This window comes from Citrus sinensis, chromosome 4, assembly GCF_022201045.2.
Source record: "Citrus sinensis cultivar Valencia sweet orange chromosome 4, DVS_A1.0, whole genome shotgun sequence".
Lineage (NCBI taxonomy): Eukaryota > Viridiplantae > Streptophyta > Magnoliopsida > Sapindales > Rutaceae > Citrus > Citrus sinensis.
In genome coordinates, this window is record NC_068559.1 from 12527450 (window position 1) to 12545532 (window position 18083).

The following is an 18083-nucleotide window of genomic DNA, read 5'->3' on the forward strand; positions in this document are numbered from 1 at the left end:
GGATTATGCCAATGCAAGAGGAGTTGAATCAATTTGAGAGAAATAAAGTGTGGGAATTAGTTCTTAAACTGAAACACCAATTCATCATAGGTACTAAATGGGTATTTACAAATAAGATGGATGAATCTGGTGTGGATTAACGCTAGATTAGTGGCTCAAGGGTACAACCAAGAAGAAGAAATTGATTTTGATGAAACATTTGCACCTGTAGCTAGATTAGAATCCTTTAGGATGTTGTTAGCATTTGCATGTCATAAAGATTTCATTTTATTCCAAATTGATGTAAAAAATGCTTTCTTAAACGGTTATATTATGGAAGAAGTGTATGTGAAACAACCCCCTGGTTTTGAAAATGAAAAATTTCCAAATCATCTTTAGAGTATGGTATGATAGGCTTTAAAATTTCTTATTGGATAATGGTTTTTCGATGGGAAAAATAGACACTACTCTCTTTGTTAAGCATAAGAATTAAGATTATGCTTGTTGTTCAAATTTATGTTGATGATATTATCTTTGGTTCTACTAATGAGTCTTTGTGCAAGGAGTTTTCATCTTGTATGAGTAAGGAATTTGAAATGAGCTTGATGGGATCTAAATATATCAAAAGACCTACTCAAGAGATTCGGCATTGATGACTCAAACACCAAGAACACTCCAATAAGCACAACAATCAAGCTTGACAAAGATGAAAAAGGTAAAGAGGTTGATATTAAAAAGTATCGAGGTATGATCAACTCTTTACTTTACTTTACCGCAAGTAGACCCGATATTATGTTTAGTGTATGTTTGTGTGTAAGATTTCAATCATATCCCAAGGAATCTCATTTGCTTGCTGTTAAAAGAATTTTTCGCTATTTGAGTGGAACCATAGATCTTGGCCTTTAGTATCCTAGAGGAACCCATATGGATTTAACTTGTTATTCGGATGCCGATTTTGCCGGTTACAAGGTTGATAGAAAATGTACTAGTGTAAGTTGCCATTTCCTAGGTCATTCACTTGTTTCATGGTTTAGTAAGAAACAAAATTCGGTTGTACTCTCAACCACTGAGGCAGAATATATTGCCATAGGTAGTTGTTATGTACAAGCCCTTCGGATGAAACAAACACTTAGAGGTTATGGCATTAATCTTAAACAAATTTCTATCAAGTGTGATAATACTAATGCTATAAATCTATCAATGAATCCCATTCAGCACTCTAGAACCAAGCACATAGAGATTATACATCATTTCTTGAGAGATCATGTTCAAAAGGGTGATATTGCATTAAAATTTATCTCTACGAAAAAAACAATGATTCGATTTCTCTCAGAAAGTCAATAACGACTAGTTTTTAGCTCCAACTATAAAATAACTCAATCAAATTCAAACATATAGAGATCCAACAGTTATCATTGAGCTTGCCACTGAGTATATAGCCATTATTGAGCTTTCATTTGTAACCATATACATTGTGTGAGAGAAAACTCATTTGTAATCTTTATTGTAAGTGTTGGGATACACTTAGGTTAAGAGATTGCGGATAATCTCTTGTAAGAGTTGTTGAAGCCTTGGATGCTCGCTTAGTGAAATCTTCAAGCCCGATGAGCTTGGAGGTGTGGAAGTAGACACGATTGGCCGAACCACGTAAAAATCACGTGTTTTCTCTCTCTTAACTTATCTCTTTATTTTTCATTGCACGTTGATTTGTTTATTTCGAATTTGGTTTCTTTGTTTAAATTGCATTTAGTTTTAGTTGCTTAAATTTTTAGAAACCCAATTCACCCCCTCTTGGGTTGCCTAGTTAATATTTAATTTGGTATTAGAGCAAGGTGCTCTTGTTTTGACTTAACCGTTTAGAGTTAAAGATCAATGGCAACTCAAAATGATTCCACATTTAGGGAAGGTCAATCAACCTCTAGATCCCATTTTTTTGATGGAAATGCCTATCCTTATTGGAAAACTAGGTTGAGAATTTACTTGCAAGATTTAGATTAATATGAGAAGTTGTGTTGTGATGGTCCTTTTATACCTACTATTAAAAATGAATAAGGGGAAGATATCCCAAAACCTTCTAATTAATTGAGTGAATGCCTTGTTTTGTGCCTAGTTGTGAAAGTGCTCAAAACATTTGGAACAAACTTGAAGTTGTCTACGAGGGCACAAACCAAGTTAAAGAGTCTAAGATTAGTAGATACACTAGACAATATAAATTGTTCAAAATGGAACAAAATGAAAGTGTTTCTTTCATGTATACTAGGTTTACGGATATTGTGAACACATTATGAGCCCTAGGAAAACTGTTTCAAACATCAAAAAGGTTAAAAAGATCATTAGGTCTTTACCAACTGAATGGAGACCTAAAAGAAGTGCCATGTAAGAAGCCAATGATTTAAACACTCTATCTGTTGACGATTTAATTAGTTCTCTTATTTCTTATGAGGAAGATTTGGCAGCGGAAAAAGGCAATGAGGAAAAGAAGAAGAAAAGCATTGCACTCAAAGTATCAAAGCATTAGAGTGATGAGGAAAGTGAGCTTGATAATGAAGACATAGTTATGATGGCTAGGAGGTTCAAAAAATCAATCAAGAAAACCAGTGAGCAGAAAAGATTCAGAAATTGCAAGAACTAAAAGGAGGTGAAGGAGCCAATCACTTGTTATGAGTGCAAGAAGCCTGGACACATACGATCAGAATGTCTCTCCTCAACAAGCTCAAGAAGAACGCAATGGTAGCCACATGGGATGATAACGATGAGGAAACAAGTGATGATGAAGAGCAACAAGAGATGTTCAATCTAGGTCTCATGGCAATTGGGGATAAATCGTTTGACGAACTTGATGAAGTAAGTGATCCTACCTATGATGAATTATATGATGCTTTTAAGGAATTGCATGATGATTGGAAGAAAATTATCTAAGTGCAAAGATTACATGCCTAGAATTAGAAAATAAAACATTGCATGATAGAGTTGCATCATCAAATGAGAAACCTAGCACTTCACATGAACATATAGATGATTTGAAAAAGGAAAAATGGATGCTCAAGAAAAAAAAATATTGAACTTAGTGATGCTGTCTTAAAATTTACAAATGGCCAAAAGATATTGGATAACTTAGTTCACAAAAATGCGTTTGACAAAGGATGTATTGGTTATAAGCCAAATTTGAAACAAAAGTATTCTAAGAATTACTTTGTGAAGAGTAACTCCATTAACAATCTAGTTGTATGCCACTACTGCAATCAAAATGGTCACATGCAGTATAGATGTCCAATTAAAAGAAATGCATATTATGGAGTAAAATGTGTTTGGGTTCCAAAAGGAACCATTGCTAACACTCAAGGACCCAAAAAAGTTTGGATACCTAAGACTTGAGTTTCTTTTGCAGGGTTTAAAGAAAAAGAAAAATAAATGGTACTTGGATAGTGGTTGCTCAAGACATATGACGGGAAATTACATTTGCTTCTCAAGTTTTACTAAAATTGAAAATGGTGGAGATGTTTCCTTTAGAGACAATTCAAAGGGAAATATTCTCGGAATTGGTAATGTCGGTAAAGCTTCCTCAACTCTAATTGAAAATGTATGCTTTGTTGAAAATTTGAAATGCAACTTGATTAGTATTAGCCAATTATGTGATAAGGGTTATAAAGTTGTTTTTGATAAAACTAGATGTGTCATTGAAAATGTATGTGATAACAAAACTTCGTTTGTTGGAAATAGATGCGACAATGTTTACACCATTGACATAGAATGTGCATCTACCCATGATGGTTGGTTATGGCATAGAAGAATAGGACATGCAAGTATGGATTTAAGTTCAAAAATTTTCTAAAAATGATTTGGTTAAAGGTCCTCCAAAAATTAGTTTTCAAAAAGGTAGAATTTGTTAAGCATGCCAATTTGGAAAACAAATCAAAACTTTTCTAAAAGCAAAAACCAGGTTTCCACTTCAAAACCACTTCAACTACTTCATATAGACCTATTTGGATCATCTAGATATGTCAGCTTGAGTGGCAAGTATTATGCTTTGTAATTGTTGATGATTTTTCAAGATACACATGGGTATTATTCTTAGCCAACAAGGATGATGTTCTTGATGCTTTTAAAGTGTTTTGTAAAAAGATTCAAAATAAAAAAAAGGTTATGGTATTGCATGCATTAGGAGTGATCGTGGAGTAGAATTTGAAAGTCGTGCATTTGAAATCTTTTGCAATAATTTTGGCAGTGTGCATTAATTCTCTTCTCTAAGAACTCCACAACAAAATGAAGTTGTTAAAAGAAAGAATAAATCTATTCAAGAAATGGCTAAGACCATTTAAATGAGAATGTATTAACAAAATATTTTAGGGCGGAAGCCGTTAAGACCGCTTGTTATGTTTTAAATCGTGTGTTAATTAGTACTCATTTCAATAAAACTCCCTATGAGCTTTGGAAAGATAGAAAACTCAACATTTGGTTATTTCAAAGTTTTCATATGCAAATGTTTTATTTTGAATACAAAAGATAATCTTGGAAGGTTTGATCTAAAATCTAATGTTGGCATCTTTCTTGGTTATTCAAATACAAGCAAAGCTATGATTGTTGAAGATGAAATGAGTCATACTTGTTACGTTTGATGAATTTAACCTTGCCTCTGTAGAGAAAGTTGTTGTTAATGATGATGCAGATGACGACTTATAAGAAGAATCATCAAAAGATAAATAAAAGGATGCACCACATGAAAATAAAGAAGATAAACAAGAAGGTACTTCTCAAACACTCCCCAAGAAGTGGAGGTATGTTTCCTCTCATTTAAAAAGGAGTAACTACTAGGTCATCATTTAAAAATACTTGTCAATATTTGCATTTATACCTCAAATTGAACTTAAATCCTTTTTGGTTGTTGAAAACAATGAATCTTGGATTATGACAATGCAAGAGGAGTTAAACTAATTTGAAAGAAACAATGTGTGGGAATTAGTTTCTAAACCTGAACTTCAATCCGTCATTGGCACTAAATGGATATCTAGGAATAAATGGATGAATCTTGTGTGGTTATAAAGAATAAAGTTAGATTTGTGGCTCAAGGTTACAACTAAAAAGAATAATTGATTTTGATGAAACTTTTGCACCAGTAGCTAGAACTGGAATCTATTAGGATGCTATTAACATTTACATGCCATAAAGATTTCATTTATATCAAATGAATGTCAAGAGTGCATTTTAAATGGTTACATTATGGAGGAAGTTTATGTGAAATAACCTCCTGGTTTTGAAAATAAGAAATTTTCGGATCATGTTTACAAGTTATCAAAAGCATTGTATGGTTTAAAACAAGCACCAAGAGCATGGTATGATAGGGCTAAAAATTTCTTACTGGATAATGGTTTTTCAATGGGTAAGGCTGATGCAACTCTCTTTATTAAGCATAAGAATCAAGATTCTCATTGTCCAAATTTATGTTGATCATATTACAAGGAATTTTCATCTTGTAAGAGCAAAGAATTTGAGATGAGCATGATGAGAGAATTAATGTACTTTCTTGGACTTCAAATAAAAATAACTAAAGAAGGAATTTTCATAAATCAAACCAATTTTTTTAAGAGATTTACTCAAGAGATTTGGACTTGAAGATGGAAAGATTAAAAGTACTCCAATGAGCTTAGCAATCAAGCTTGACAAGGATGAAAAAGGTAAAAAAGTTGATATTAAAACTTATCGAGGTATGATTGGATCCTTACTTTACTTGCTAGTAGGCCTAATATTATGTTTAGTGCATACTTGTGTGCAAGATTTCAATCATGTCCAAAAGAATCTTATTTGCTTACGGTGAAAATTTGTTTTCGTTACTTGTGTGGAACCATAGATCTTGGTCTTTGGTATCCTAGAGAAACACATATAGACTTAACTTGTTATTTGGATGCCGACTTTCTGAATATAAGGTTGATAGGAAAAGTACTAGTGGAACACATCACTTTTTAGGTCACTCTCTAGTCTCTTCATATAGCAAGTAACAAAATTCAATTGCATTATCAACTACCAAAGCTGAATATATTGCAGTTGAAAGTTGTTGTGCTCAAGCCTTACGGATGAAATAAACTCTTAGAGACTATTGCATTTACCTTTATAAAATACCTATCATGTGTGACAATACTAGTGCCATAAACCTATCAAAAAACCCTATCCAACATTCAAGAACCAGGCATATAGAGATTAGGCATCATTTCTTAAGAGATCATGTTCAAAAAGGGGATATTTCATTAAATTTTGATTCAACGGAAAAACAACTTGCTGATATCTTCACCAAACCCCTTAATGAAGAACAATTTATTAAATTAGACATGAGCTTGGAATGATAAACATTGCACAATAGCATTACTTTATGTGATATCAAGTCTATTTTGTTTCTCATGATGTGATTCCTTGTTTAAATTAGATGATTGAATTATATGAATTCATAAATCATGCATTAAATCGACTTTTAATACATTTCGAATCAATGAAATGATCTCAAAATAGATTAAATGTTGGCCAAAGATTAAAACAAATGTGCAAAATCATAGTTAAAATTAATGGATAACCGTTTGGTAATACACGGTTTACCGTTTAAATACAGAGACTAAGGAAACGATAGCTGAAAATTATCAGAAAACCATTTGTCAAAAACGATTAACCAATTAAAAACAAAGAAGTAGCTTTTGTTAATCCTTCACTATTTGTGAAAACTGGATAACAGTTTAAATTTGGAGCTCTCTAGAAATTATTTATGCACCGATTGCACTAAACAGCTTGCCGTTTTCGTGTGATAAAAATTGTTCCCAAGTTTTCTTCTTCATTTTCTGCTATCCTTTTACTGTTTTCTCTCTAATCGTGACACCCAAACTCTCTCTTTAAAATCTCTATTTTCTCTTGCAATTTCTTGTAAAAATTGAATCTACAGAAACCTTTCTAAACATCTTTAGAATAGTTTTATCAACTCAAAACACCAAATCAAGGTTCAAATAAAAAATTTCCAAATCAAAACCATAGAGTCAGCCAAATGGAGATTTTTGTCACTTTTTGGCCAAATCAATCATTGTAATCACTTCCTCTATCTTCCATTCTCCTTTTAATTGGTTCAATTTCTTCCATTTTCATCATTTCTCAAAAACCCCAATTTACATAGTTGCATCCACGACCGAATCTTCAAGTGCTGCTTGCAAACGAAAATATACCCGTAGTAGGAATCCAATACCACCAAGGAAGACTTCAGAATTCGAGAGGATTCATTTTCCCGCAACTCGTCTAGCCAAACGCTTCAAAATCGGCTTTATGGGTCGAAAGGTAATTAACTCTTACTATGTTGACTTAGATGACTTTGTGGAGTTGATTGTATATGGTAGAAGTGTGAGAGATATGTCATTGCCTTCAGAGTTAGCATTAGATATTGATGAACGAATTTATCCTAACCTAGTTCGTGTCTTTTATTCGAACATGGAAATTTTTGCAAATAGGCTAGATAGGATAATAACTAAAATAGGAGGTGTTCAAAGTTGAGGATTTGAACAATATTCTGGGAACTCTGAATTCTGGCCACCAAATTTATACTTCTAGGAAGGCTTTCTCGTTTGCCTATTTTTTGCTGATTTTGTTCATCCTTACGGTGTTAAGAATATTTGTAGACGTCAATACCTTACAGATGATATTTGTGCTCTCCCCTTTTGGTCACAACTGTTACCTTTACAAGTTAGGATCCTTCACACTATCCTACAACATATTGTCACCCCTAGGAAGGGACTTTCAGATGAGGTAACAAGTTGGATGTCGGGTTACTCGTTAGTCTTCTTAAGAAGGGGCCTATGAACCCAGGATATGTTATTTTGAGGCATATGTTGAGTACTCCTGGGGTTAAATATCTGTTGCTTCTATGTGGTAGTATTATTTCTAAGATACTACGACATTTTCGAGTACCCATTCAAGACTCAATTAATGTCGAGACTAAGAGGATTAGTAATGACGCTGTAACAAGTATAAGATTTGCTTGGAAAAATAGGGAGTAGATCAAGGCATCCACATCTAAAAACCAAGATACCCATGTAGCTCCCGAAGATGATTGTATGCTTAATTGATCCGTTACCTGATTTTAGGTTGGGAGTTAGACCTCCACTAATCCGTTTCACAGCCTCCCACAAACTTCGATTCTGAGGAGCATGAGATGGATACTAATCAGCCCCCAGCTTCAGAGCATCCACCAGCTTTGAATAACGTTATGTAGAAATTAGTTGGTGATGTTTAGAGTCTTTCCGAGTAGTAGCAGCAGCTTCAAGACCAGTTTTCCACGTTTCAGCTTTAGTAGCAGTAGATTCTTGATCAGTAGCAGCAAATTCTCAATGGCAGCTGTGTATCTTTACAGCTCTTGGGATTCCCCCTCCTCATCTTCCTCTCCTCCTCAGCAATAGTTTCTTCTTTGTTTCTAACTTTTGATTTCGCACAACATTCTCATATTTTAGATGTGTTTTATGTGTGATGGATAATTTTCATTTTATGGATGCTTGTGTTGTATGAATTATTATGGTTATTTTATGCTTGTGATAAATGATCTTGGCTTGGTTATAGTTGTTTTAATGTTGAGTTTGATTTCTTGGGTGTAAATTTTGCTAATACTTTTTTAGGAGATGTTTGATGTTAGGGGGAGGTTTTGCCGAAATTTTCACTTGCAAGGAAAGTTTACATATTGGTAATCATTTATTTTCTTTTTGATGATGAAGGAGGAGAGAAGTTTGCATATATTTCAATTTCCAAATTTTTCATATTTCATAATTCTTCAAATTTTTAAAACCCATATTACATTCAGGGGGAGCTTATATTTAAGGGGAGTTTATTTTGAAGGGGAGCTAACATATTTCTTTTCTTACATGCAATATTTGTTATCATCAAAAAGGGGGAGATTGTTGACATAAATAATTATGTAATATTGATTTTGATGATAACAAGCTTTATATGTTTTTTATTAAAAATGTTGGAGCTATCAATATTAAACAAACTCTTAAAGCCGTATAATATTTTAGGGATGTTTATGAATTTGGATAATCATTAACTTTAATCGAAAAAAGTCTATTAAAATGTTGATTTTGGAAAATAATGGTGAACTGTTTACTAAATACAGTTAACCGATAATTTTCAGAAAGGTAATAGATTATAACCGTGAACCGTTTAGCAAGAACGGATAGCCACAATTTATTTTGTAGGTTTTTAGAAATAAATGGTTAACCGATAATTCCAATGGCTAACTGATAATTTCTAAAAAGGAATTACATTCTAATCGTGAACCATTTAGCAAGAACGGTCAAGCCAAATTTGTTTTGCAAGTTTATGGAAATAAAAGGCTAACTGATAACTCCAAACAGTTAACCGACAGCAACCAATGGTGATTCAATTTCTCTTAAAAAGTCAATAACGATTCATTTTCAGCTCCAACTATAAAATGGCTCAATCAAATTCAAACATATAGAGATCCAATAGTTATCATTGAGCTTGCTACTGAGTATACAACCATTATTTAGCTTTAAAAATTTTTTTGTTTCGTTGATTCACACTTTGAGCTTTCATTGTAACCATATAAATTGTGTGAGAGAAAACTCATTTGTAATTTTTATTGTTCAGTGATTGTAAGTATTGGGATACACTAAGGTTAAAAGATTAGAGATAATCTCTTGTTGCAAAGGTCTATTGATACCTTGAAAGTCAATTGTAAGAGTTGTTGAAGACTTGGAAGCTCGCTTAGTGAAATCCTCAAGTCGAATGAGCTTGGAGGCATGGACGTAGGCACGACTAGCTGCACCACGTAAACATTGCGTGTTTGCCCTCTCTTACCCTATCTCTTTATTTTTCATTGCACATTAATTTGTTTATTTCGAATTTGGTTGCTTTGTTTAAATTGCATTTAGTTCAAGTTGCTTAAATTTTTAGAAACGCAATTCACTCCCCCACTTGGGTTGCCTTGTTAATATTTCACATATTTGTCTAAAGCAGAAACATAAATGAAATTCCGTCTAAAAGACAAAACAACAAATGTTTTATCAAGATCAAAATAAAATCTGGACTTTAATAATAATCTAAATTTTGCAATTGCTTCAACTTCAACCTTCTTGCCATCACCCATATAGATGTATCTTTCACCATCATTGGGCTTTTTGCAATTCAAGAAACCTTGCATAGACACATAGATGTGAGTGGTTGCACAAGAATTTATCCACTAAGTGTGTCTAGGTACCGAAGTTAAATTAACAGTAGAACAAACCAAACCATGCCCTTCAACTTCATAAAGGAAGCCATTAGCAACTAATGGCTTCTTGATCATCTGATTTCTTTTGTTGTTTCTTTTGAGGTGCTGTACCTACAACTTCCTTGTCCTTGTTCTTTTTCTTGTCCTTGTCCTTGCCTTTATACTTTACTAAAATCAGATTTGTCAAGAGTGTACTCATCCCTGCCCTTTCATTCTTGTCAAATCCCTTTTCAATTTTTGCAAGAAACTCTTTAGTCGTAGTTATCCTTGCAAACATAGAGTCTCTAAATGGTTCCGGAATGACCTTCTTCATGATCATGATATACATGCGATTTGATCTCTCAGACCTTTCAATGTCTCTCTTGTCATCAAGGGTACTTTCATCTGTAAGATGTAGGGGAGAATCAACCCTCAACGCAAGGTCAAGATCTATGACTGCGAGAACTATTGAGAGGTTCTCGTGCCATGATTTGAAGTTAGAGCCATTTAACATAGAAATAGAATTGATGTTGGCATTAATATTAGCAGCAAACATAACTAAATTAGAGAACAACAAACAAACAAAACAAGCTCTTGTAAGTCTTAAAAAAAATAAATTCAAAAGGTAAACCCCATTTCAAGATACTGGACACTCCATTAATATTTTTTCCAAATATTTCATTTTTGGACAAAATATTAATTTGTAAGTGATAACTTAGTGTAGTAATCAGACATTGATAATAAGAACATGTCAAGTAATGAATCTTCCTTTAGGCCGATTTATTGCTCACATGTAAAACTGAATAATCATCACGTGTTTATTACCACAAGTGCACATGGAATTCTATTAAATATGGACTTTTTTTTGGGCTGATCGATATTTATAAAAATTACATATACAAAACCGTTTATATTCCAAAATAAATTAATTTTCACAGTAAGGGTCACTTTGGCAACATGTTGCTTCAATTAATTTATCTCAAAATACATATAAATTCACCAATATTTGAATTTAAAATTACACCAAAAATTATCCAAAAAATTAAAAAAACTCGAGTCAAAGTTTGTTCGACGATCAATGTTGATCGTTGATCAGTCAACCATTTGATCAATTCAAAACTAGAACGGTTCGGGTTGAACCAAATCGGATCCTAAACCAGCCCACAAATCAAAACAACCCCCTTTTTTCAATGGGCTAAATTTTAATTTTACATTTTAATGGGCTAATATAAACTAGGGGTGGGCAAATTACCCGACCCGGCCTGAAAAATTTCGAGTTCGGATCAGATCGGGTGTAAAGGGTGAAACCCGATCGGGTTGTACCCGATCCGATCCAAAAACTCGATCGGGTTTCTTGAAAAAAAAAAAAACCTAAACACATACACGCATGCCACACACAGTCACACAAACACACACAACACAAATCACAGATTCATTTACATCACACACACACAAACACAAGGTTGCTGCTGCACACAAAACACATCCACGGAACACGGTCAATCACACCCAATGGCCAACAGCAAGTCGCCAACGGAGTCCACACCTCAAGAAGCATCCGATCTATTGCAAATCTGCCTGTGTGCTCACTGCTGCTCAATGTTGCTGCGAGTTCGCTGATCCGCGATTGCTACTGCCTGCTGCGCACCTGATCGATTCCCGATCTGTTGCTGCGCGAGTGTACGTCATCCCGGCTGCTGCTACGCGTCCGTGGCGACAGACTTACAGCCAAGTGCCAAGTGCCACCGATTTGTATTTTGCTCCTCCAAGACCCGAACTCGATCTGAATTTTGTTGTTCCAAGACCCGATCTGCATTTTACTGCTCCAAGACCTGACCCAATCTGTATTTTGCTGCTCCAAGACCCAAACTGCATTCTGCTGGTCCAAGACCTGAACTCAACCCAATTTTTTGACCCAATCTGAATATATATCGGATCGAGTCACGTTAGGTTGTAAGTTAGGGCTGTATTTGGATCAATGTTTGCCCAACCCGAACAACCCGAAACCCGATCGGGTTGTCCCGAACCTGATTTTGCCCACCCTTAATATAAACCAACCCTTAATTTTAATCCATTGAGCCCAATATATTAGGCCCACGATTAAGTTTTATTAAGCCCAAATAACTTTAAGACTAAAACGAAAAATTTCTTTATTATTAGGCCAAAAAGAAATTTTAAAACACCTTAACGAGCTTTAAGATATTATCCATGAAACCCTAAAATTATCTTTTTCTTTCCTTCTTCTATATGGCAACTATGGCGCTACTTCTTTTTCTTCCCTTAGGAAGCGACCGTGGCTGCTGCTCTTAAGTTGTTCATCGGGGCTTAGCTGCCGGCGGGGCCAAATGGCAGCACCAAAGCCATCCTCTTTTTTTATTTCTTTATTTCTTTTTTCATGTTTTTTTTTCTTCTCCCTCTTCTTCTTCGATGCGGCCTAGACAAGCCTGGTCGACTACGGTATTACTGGCAGTGGTTATTGCTGGCTCTGGCCTCTAAAAAAATAGCCATGATAACCTTTTTTTTACTGTTGTTAATCCGAACTTCCAAAAAAAATTCTCAAACTCCAGATTTCTAACATCCAGAAATTTATTCTCAAATTAAATAATTTTAATAATTCCAATATTATTAAATTCAAGAACACCATGGATTTAATCATTAATTAAAAATAAATTAGATTCTTAGTGATACAACATGAAGAGGCTTGGATGCGAATTGTTAGCATAAGAAAACTTTTGATGAAATCCATCATCTATAACCCAGGAATATTCATGTTGTATCACCAAGAATTAGTAAAAAATTATGCAGAAGCGTACTTGAATCCATAACATTAAATTGCTCTCTAGGGTTGTGTGGTTGGCCTTCTTGATCTACATGTTCTCCTAGTGAATACTTTAAGTTTCTCACTGCTCTCTCTCTGATGATGGGATGTCAGTAGAAAATAGAAAGATACATGTGACCTGGGGACCATAACCAGTTATATAGATAACTTTTTCCTGTTGTCATTAGGCATTCTTAATTTTTCCCATCACAGAATTAGAATAACATTGGGTCTCTACACATTAAAGGCCCATACCCTATTCAATACATTAAAGCCCATAATACCACATATAAGCCCAACGTTGGATTAAGGATCCAACAATATTGGATATAAAAAAATCAACACAACCAATATATATTGATGGCCATAAGAAGAAGGAAAGGGTCCTACGAAATTGATGTCCCGCCCATAAAAAATCTCAACTACCAAAATAATGTTTAATAGAGCTGAGGATGCATGAGGGATTCTGCCCAGTGCTGTAGTAGATGCTGTAGCAACATAATCTTAATTGGAAAAATAGTCAATACCATTAAGTGAGTTTAATCACTTAACTAATCCTTTCCCATTGAGTTTGTCTTTGTGTTGGACTTGAGATTTTTCTTATTGCATTTTGTTTATTGCACTTTTATTTTAGTTAGTTCATTAGTTTCATTAATTCTTTTATTTTAATTTAGATTTAAATTGCAATGTTAAGATTTCTGTAGCAAATCCTATAGCATCAATCCCTGTGGAGACAATCTGAATAGTCATCAGTATATTACTTGTTGTGTACACTTGCACATTGACACCTATATCATTAAACAAACCACCCAACAATGATGCAAACACTAATCAAATGAATCATTAAAAATAAAAAAGTCATCTATAAATACTTAAAGGAAACATTCAACTATATAAAAAAAAATGCTTAACATACACCGTTAAAAGTGGCAGGTGCATTGCATAATCCAAAATGGCATTCTCTTATGCAAAAGTGTCAAAAGGAAAAGTTAAAGTTAAAGTGGTTTCTGTTAGCCTAAAAGGCTACACATATTGTAATTTTGATGATAACAAACATGTGTCTTAAGTGATATAATAAATATTGTATTTCACATATTGTAATTTTGATGATAACGAACATGTGTCTTTATGCAAGTGAATCAAATAAAATCAAGTCAAGGCACTCAACGGACAAGAGCTTGATCAAGAAAAAAGTTTAACTCAGCGAAATCATTATTTCGACAATTTTTTGTAAAACTGGTATGATTTAATATATGAATGGTTTAGCATTTGAGAAGCTCAAGATTTTGTTTAATAAATCATTACTTTTAATAAACCAAAATGTTTCATATTTATAAAATAAAGTATTTTGTGGATTTTGGTATTTTTCAAATTTTGGATTAAATTGAAAAAGTTTTGAAATCAATAAGCATTATCAAAAGAACCATTTTAAGAAGTATTATAAAGTTTTGGGCCATAGCATAATTTTAAAAAGTTTTGGGAATAGCGAGAATCATTTAGAAATTCTAAATTTAGACCTATTTGCAAATATATATAACATTCTGAGCCATAGTGTAATTTTAAAAAGTTTTAAACATATTTTAATTTTTAAAAGTTTTGGGCCAAAAGTAAATATAAAAAATATGGTGGGAAGACAGAGAGTTAGATGCTAGCTGGCAATGGTTAGCGGCTAGCCACCTAAGGCAAATTTTCAAATTTTTGAAGCCAAAATTTACAACGGCTACTTGGTGTTTTTTCCATAACGGCTAGCTTTTGTGTCTAAACTATATAAACTTAAATTAAATTCATTTTTAAAGACTTTTACAAGTGTAAACAAGTGTAAACAACATATTTTGAGCTTCCAAATTCGTAAATCATCACATATTAAATCTTCATTGAGCTATTATTTGTATATCCACTCTAAAAGAGAGTATTTGTTATAATTCTTGAATTCATTGTAAACTTTGTGAGTGTGTAAGTGTGAGAAACACTTGAGTGAAGAGATTGGGGATAATTTCTTGTTGTAAAATTTCATTGACACCTTGGAAGTCAATTGTAAGTATTTGAAGCCTTGGGAGGCTTGGATAGTAAAATCCTCAAGCTTGAATTGCCTGGAGGCGTGGACATAGGCAGGGATTGCCGAACCACATAAAAATCTTTGTGTTTGTTTTCTCTTCCCTTATTATTTTTTATTTCATTAAGACATTAGATTGAATTGTTGTGTGATTTTATTAGGTTAAATTTTAGAAAACTAATTCACTCCCCTCTTTGGTTGCATAACTAGTATTGCATTTGGTATCACAGCTTCATTTTATTTCAAACGGATGTCAAGAGTGCTTTCTTAAATGGTTATATTATGGAGAAAGTTTATGTGAAGCAACCCCCTGATTTTGAAAATGAAAAGTTTCCAAATCATGTGCATAAGTTGTCTGAAGCATTGTATGGATTGAAATAGCACCTAGAGCATGGTATGATAGGCTTAAAAATTTCTTGTTGGATAATAGTTTTTCAATGGGAAAAGCAGATATTACTCTCTTTGTTAAGCATAAGAACCAAGATATACTAGTTGTTCAAATTTATGTTGATGATATTATCTTTGGTTCTACTAATGAGTAAAGAATTTAAAATGAGCATGATGAGAGAATTGAAGTATTTCCCTAGACTTCAAATTAAATAAAACAATGAGGGAATCTTCATCAACCAAGCTAAATATGTCAAAGATTTACTCAAAGACCATGAACACTCCAATGAGCACAACAATCAAGCTCGACAAAGATGAGAAAGGTAAAGCAGTTGATATCAAAATGTATCGAGGTATGATCGGCTCTTTACTTTACTTAACCGCAAGTAGACCCGATATCATGTTTAGTGTATGTTTGTGTGCAAGATTTCAATCATGTCCCAAGGAATCTCATTTGCTTGTTGTCAAAAGAATTTTTCGTTATTTGAGTGGAATCATAGATCTTGGCTTTTGGTTGATGAACACTAGTGGAACTTGTCATTTTCTAGGTTATTCACTTGTTTCATGGTTTAGTAAGAAACAAAATTATGTTGCACTCTCAACCACTGAGGCAAAATATATTACCTCAGGTAGTTGTTGTGCACAAGCCCTTTGGATGAAACAAACACTTAAAGATTACACATTAATCTTCAACAAATTCTTATCATGTGTGATAATACTATTATTATAAACCTTTCAAAGAATATCATTCAGCAATCTAGGACCAAGCATATAGAGATTAGACATTATTTCTTGAGAGATTATGTTCAAAAGGGAGATATTGCATTAGAATTTGTCTCTACGGAAAAACAATTTGCCGATATTTTTACAAAATATCTTTGCGAAGATGAAATTTTCACATTAACATCTTTAATCATGTTACTAAGACTATTAAAATGATTGATTGATGATTATGAATTTTATAAGTATGATAAATGAGTCATGTATTTTGAATTATTAATCTTTGAATGCTTACATGTCTCATGATTGTGTGATATATATGCATGATAAATGAGTTATATGTTTGAATTTATGATCTTTTGAATGTTTAGTATAATGTGTTATGCATTAAAAATGGCTTTTGAATTTTTTGGGGATCACAAAATGGTCTCGGAATTGATCAAAACATAGTCGGATAGCAAAATAGTGCAAAAAAACAGAGGATAGCCGGCTAGCCGCCTACAACAAGCGGTTAGTAGCCAACCCAACCTGAGAGCAAGCGGCTAGCCACCTGCAGGAGTCAGCCAGCCTGCTACTCATGGCTTTCACCTCTTTTCTTCTTCCTCCTCTCTTGTTCTTCAAACTTCCATCTCTCTTTCTCTCTCAACCATTAGCTCTCCTCTATTTCTCTCTCAAAATACTTCATTTTTCACTCATTTTCTTGCCAAAATCAATCATCCAAACCATTACCCATCCAATCATCACTTCTTCTTAGTTGCACTCCGTAAACATTCATTTGGTGAACCTAAGGATGTAGCAGTTGGTTGTTTCTTTTTCTAGCTCTGAGTTAGACTGATTGGAGGGGATCCAGCAGCTTCTATGACTTTGGGCTGGATGGTCCTTGTTTTCTTGTGTTCTGGCTCTTCTGACTAAGGAGCTAGGACGGGGGATTTTCTTGCGGTTTGTTGTGTAGCAGCTTGTGTAGGTGTGCTATGATGTAAAAGCTCTACTAATAGATTTTTTTTATGGCTGCATCTACATCCTCTTCCCATTCTAATTCTAACTCCTCTTCAACCAAAATTTTCTCCTTTCTTTTGCGTGTGAGTCACATTTGGAGGTTCAGCTTTGTCCCAATTCAGCTTTGAGCTTTCTGATCTCTACTTTTTTTTTATTAAACTTTGGACCCAGATGTGGTTGTTGATCATTCGTCTGAGATCGGTGTCTAGCTCAGAGATACGATCTTGTAGATGTATGTACATCTGATCAAGACGATTACTGATTGAATCAACTTTAGTTTCTGTCTAGGAGACTTGACTGGCAACTCAATCAATTTTCTTTTCGAGTTATTGAAGAGTTTGATTCTGAGCAGTGGCATTTTTGGTTTGCCAATTTAAAATAGCTTCATACTGTTTTGGTTCTTCAAGCTGCCCAGAGGCTGCAACTGGGGATTGGACAAAAGGTTTTGAGATAACTCTGGTTTGTGTATCTATCTATTTTTCAAGCGGAGGAAATGATTCCTCATAAGATTGACTTGGAAACATTAGGCATGATCTTATTTGGTGAGGAAAGGATTTGCAAGATGTTTTTGGATGAGAAGGTTTTTTCTTTTTCTATTTCTTTCTCCTCATAACTTCTATGTCATCATCAATATCCGTGTCATCTAAGCAAGGACAATCTGGATTGCACATATGGGCTTCAGGAACATCCCATAGAAAATGACCATTGATTTTGTCAGGATATACTGGATACCCTTCTGATGAGAAACCATGAATGAGAAGTTTCTTTTCTTGACTAGTTTGAACTGCTGTAATTATAGCAGTGTAGGAAAGCTGTGAAGTGTCTGAAACAGGCTTGGTTTCAGGTGTTTGAAAAGATAGTTTGACTTGACCATTTTGTCGTCTTTCAAAAGTGGCTTCTATTGTTTG